Here is a 5,149-nt window from a genome sequence, read left to right on the forward strand (position 1 = left end):
GTAATGTCTAATGTGTAATGTCGTATACTTCGATTTTGGATGTCGTATAAAAAATGGGCGTATAGAAAAAAATAAATACCTAATATACTCGTACAGTCTGGAAACTACTTATGGAATAAATTCAGTAATTTCAAAACTAATGACAATTGTCGAAAATGCTGAAACAGGTTAATTTTTATTTCTCATAATGCTTATTTTGAGTTGCTTCACTTGTTCATAGCGTCATCCATTTTTCAGCTATGACGTCATCACCAATTTTTTTAAATGACAACCCCCATTTTTTTCTTCTCTTTCTGATAAGACATTCCTACTACCTAAACGATGAATTAAAAAATAATGCATCTTTTTTGAGAAAATCACAAATTTTACTTCAAAAATTTAATTTAATTTTTAATGTATGTACTTAATTTTTTTTCTATGTGGTTATTTAAAATCGACGGTTTACTTTAATAGACCAAACAATTTAGAAGATTCACGACAGAGAATCATGGAACAAATATGAAATGGAACAAATCAACCCTGACATTATTGAGCGCGGTGTACAGTGTGTACACTCCTATCGGAGTATCAAATAGTTGGCGGGGGGTAATTTCAACATTTGCGTTACATTTTATTGTTAACCTCAGATGTTTGTTTGTTTTTGTTTGAGGTCAATTAAAATTTTTACATTAAAAATTAATTTAAATTTTTCACTTATGATATCCCGATGCATAGATTGTATCCCAAAATTTTTTTGAGTGCATTACTGACAAAGTTATTACAAAGATATTACTTTGTCAGCAATGCACGAAAATAAAATTTTCAGGATATGAATCTATGCAGAGGGATATTTGGTAAAAAAATCACATGAATACATTAACAATCAGTGAACCACAAAAAATGTATCTAAAGTTTTTTTAAAAATACATACCAAGACTGTAGAATTTTAACTCCTTAACAAATTGAACCTTTATTTATAAAAATGTAGTAAACTGAATAAAAATTTTGCAATTTTTGTTATACTGGAAATATTTTTCTTTCCACCTAGAGTTGTCAAAAATATTTCCGGAAATATTTTATGTACTTATCCATGGTAATAACTTTCCCATTGGATAGTAGATTCACGAATGCGATTTTCAAGTAAAATTTGTCATTTTCTCAAAAGAATTGTTATGTAAGGTAGTAATTTTTTTCATTCATGGTTTAGACTGGAGGAAAGTCCATCAGAAAGAGAAGAAAAAAGTGAGGGTTGTCATTTAAAAAATTTGGTGATGGTGCAAAAATCAACGATTTCATTTTAACAAATTGCACGTTACAGAATGGCATTTTTTGTTCGACACTGTCAGAATTTGAGAATTTTCTCCTATGTGAACGGATTTTGATAAATTTGACAACTTGTCAAAATGAAACGTCAAGCTAATTTTAAAAATTTTCACCGATTTGGAACCTTTAAGGGGCTCGTCGAACAAAAAAACGTTGTATTCAACTCGTTCTTGTGTAATTTGGGCTTTTTTTGGCACTCGTGAACCTTTAAAACTCTCGTTTCACCCGAGTTTTAAACTGGCCCACTCATGCCAAAAAAAGCCCAAATTACACACAAACTCGTTGAATAAACTACTATTTTCGAAATAAAATCGACCTGTCCAAACGATTTTCTCAAAAACATCACATAGCGGTATTATGAATTTTGTTTCAAATTTTATGTTCACACTGTATATAAAATATAATGATATTTCTGAAAGCTAACGAGTCAGAGCTGCTGTCTAGATTGTGAAGAGATTAACTAGAAGATTCTTATCTATAACATGTTTATTTTTAAACTAACATTAACAAAATGGATCCCACAGAAATCTAGAGAATTGCATTGTTTATAAGAAATGCCTCATTGTCATAAGAAATGAGAATTACCCCATAAAATGCAATTGTCATCAGCGTGAGAAAATTTTTACAGCCAACGGGTTTCTTCCAAAAAATCTATTTCGTGCTAAAGAACGACACATGAATATTCAAATATGAAAATTTTCAAAAATTGTAATTAGACAATCCGACAATATAAAACTATGAGTATCTTAGAAAAGCGATCACAATCAACAGGTAATATTTAAGGACCGTTGGGCTTCTTAAAAAAATATATTTTGTGCACAAATGGTACATGAATACTCAAGGTCTCGCAAAATTTTCAAAAATTTCCGATAAACTTTATCCTGAAAAAAATTCTATCGTATGTTAGAGAGAAACTTGAAAGGATATAAACAGAAAACTTTCAAGACCAATGTAATGGAGGAAATAAGCTAAAGTCTATTTTTTCCTGGTAGGCGCGTGCGTGCGCATCTCCGAAAGGTAGAATCACATAGCTAAAATTTTTAGCAGGATGCAGGAATTATTAGTATTTTTGGTTGCATATTATCTAGGGGGATCAGTATTTGTGGTTGCATATAAAACTCATGTTTATGATTTAATTTTTGTATAATTTGTAAAATGTAAACAAAAAAGTTTATGAATAAACTCGTGGAAAATTTGATAACAAATATTATATGTACAACATTTTTTATTTTTATTTTATACATACAGGAGTTTAATTGGGTACAAAATAACTCGATACTTTTGGATTCAATCGTTAATTTAAAAAACAAAAATAAAAGAAAATAATCATCAGCGCACTTTTCACTTATAATTACACGAGCTTTTTTTTGCCGAAGTAAACTTGACATTTCAATGAGAATGTTGTTGCCTGGCAATTCAACGAAAAAAACTCCCTCTGGCAGTTTTTTGAGTTTAATTGCTGGCAACAAAACTCGAATTTATAAATGTAAAGTTTACTTCGATCCAAAAAAAACAAAAACTTGAGTGTAATTCGGTAAGACAATTTAATGAATACGGAAAAGTACGATGATGCAGACCTACTAGAATCAAACGCTTTCAAAAGTTAGGTTCCGTTTTGTCGCTGGAAAAGTTAGGGCAAACTTTTTTCGCTGTCATAGTGACAAAAACACCGCTGCTTATGGGATTTTTAGTGTATGCATTAAATTGTCACATACAAAAAATTACAGTGACATCGACAAAAATTGACAGTTCACATGAAAGCGGCAAAAATTTCATAACATGGACATGGCCTGCTTCGACTACAATCATTTATAATAACCATGTATCTTGCAAGAGAAAAAGAGATATTTTTGATGTTCATCCAATTGAATCATACATTTGCTATCAGGTTTCTTCGGTGCCTTTTCTTCCGCCAAGTATCGTTGAATGGTTCTAAATCCACAACCTTCAACACAAAGTAATTAAGCTGTGATAAAACAAAAACAAATCTGAAATCAATACCAGTATAATCTGCAGTTTTTTCCATTTGAGCCGTCTTGGTTAACTAGGCAAAATCCTTGCAGATCCCACGAAATACTTAAACGATCTTTCTTCTCTTCTCTTCTAGATCTTCTCGGCTTGTGAGAAATTTGCTATAAATATGAATTTATGCATTAATAAAAAACTGTTACTTGCTGTTAGCATAAATCCAACTTACGCCGTTTGTTTGGTGATCGAAATTGAGACATCTTGTTGACATATAAAAACTTCTTAACCTCTAAGAACTATGACCTGTTTTTTTAATAAATAAACGGACACAACAGAAAACAGACACGAAACAGAAACAAAACAGACACAAAACACGAACGGAAAAGTAAGACACTATGAAACAAACATGGCAGCTTGACAGTACAGAACACTGTAATATTGCACATTTCTCTAGTGTAAGTAGAAAAATAAAGTAACCAATAGCAAAGTCGCATTTCGTTGCAGGATTTTGTAAATGCGCACGCACGCGCCTACCAGGAAAAAATAGACTATAGAATATATCCTCAAAACCAGCCATAAAGGAAACAACCTGTGTGTAGAAGTCGTAGCCGCAAAGTTGCAGAAAGTAAGATCTCATAATAAGATTAACAAAAGTTTTCAACTTGAAAAGAATACTTAATATGGTCTGGTCTTACTAAAAAAATGAATGAAAATAAGTGTCCAGCTAAGATTCAGCTAAGAAAAGGAACAGGGTTAGACCTAGGTAAAGTGAATAGAAGGGCGTATCCGAGTTCCTCCCGATGGTCACTTCTTTACCTGCATAACCCTTTTTAACGGACGAGTTCCTCCCGAGGTTATCGGGGATTACTGCGATAGGTAGTCGACGAGTCGTAGCCGGACTAGATAATTATGGCGAGTATTTTGCTTGAAATTGGCAATAAATACATTGATGAGAGGGAGAAACAATTTTATTTAAAAGGGTAAATCAAAATTTGTGTACATGATATGAGTATACAGTGAGTTTTTTTTAAGACTGGCCATAGGGTTTTATATGCTAATTTTTCAATCCCCTGTTAATTTTATTTTTGTGAAAATTACAAAGCCTAGCACTGTTTTTATATTAAACAATAATATTATCTAGTCATAAAAAAGAACTCATGGTATATCTATTTTTGCAATAAAAAAACTTTTGAAAACATCTCGCACTTTTTCACTCAGTTTCCATGCTGACGCTTTTAAAGAAATAATTAAACTAAAATTTTTTTCCAACATGGATTATAAAAATGATACTTTCATCACTCAACCCGATCATTCTTATCACCAGCGCTAATCCCTTACCGTTCACTACCTGCTACAAGATCTGAGAATTTCTGACCGCCGGGAGGAACTCCGCTGCCGCCGAATAGAAATGCATCTAAACAATGGAGGCAGAAAATCTATTTACAAGATAAAATTTTGGTCAAATATGGATCTGCAAGTGCTGAATTAAGTTGACTTAAACTTACAGTGAAAATAATATTAGTATTTTAGAGACAAGTACTACGTGTGACTAAATTTATTCCATCAACAACAGTTTTAACCATGTACAATAAACATACACGTGGACAAATTATTCTTTTTGGATTTTATATTGGAAACGGAATAACAAACTATTGCCATGTGTCTTCTGGATAAAAACTGCCTTCAAGTGAAATAAATCCGCAAAAGTCAATGAATCAAACACTTTCTTCAAATTAAAAATAATCTTAATATTTAAACCATCTGGGATTGATGTAGAAAAACTTTATATTTACTTAAAACCTGAATATGTAATAGAAAACAGTAACAAAATTAATTATTCTTTTAGCTTTATTGAAATTGGATAAATCTATGGATAAAT

At 31.6% G+C, this 5,149-nt stretch overlaps 1 long non-coding RNA gene across 2 annotated transcripts; it reads right to left on the reverse strand.

Moving 5' to 3' along the window:
- Positions 1-2,426: 2,426 nt before the first annotated feature.
- LOC138127166 (uncharacterized) lies at positions 2,427-3,825 on the reverse strand. 2 transcript variants are annotated; one of them, XR_011158131.1, is made up of 3 exons: positions 3,500-3,825; positions 3,304-3,434; positions 2,427-3,247 (listed from the first exon to the last, which is right to left on the reverse strand). It is a non-coding gene; the product is annotated as an uncharacterized lncRNA (long non-coding RNA). The 2 variants fall into 2 exon arrangements; XR_011158130.1 differs by having other exon boundaries at positions 3,304-3,825.
- Positions 3,826-5,149: the final 1,324 nt, after the last annotated feature.

The sequence above is a fragment of the Tenebrio molitor genome, chromosome 3 (assembly GCF_963966145.1).
Source record: "Tenebrio molitor chromosome 3, icTenMoli1.1, whole genome shotgun sequence".
Lineage (NCBI taxonomy): Eukaryota > Metazoa > Arthropoda > Insecta > Coleoptera > Tenebrionidae > Tenebrio > Tenebrio molitor.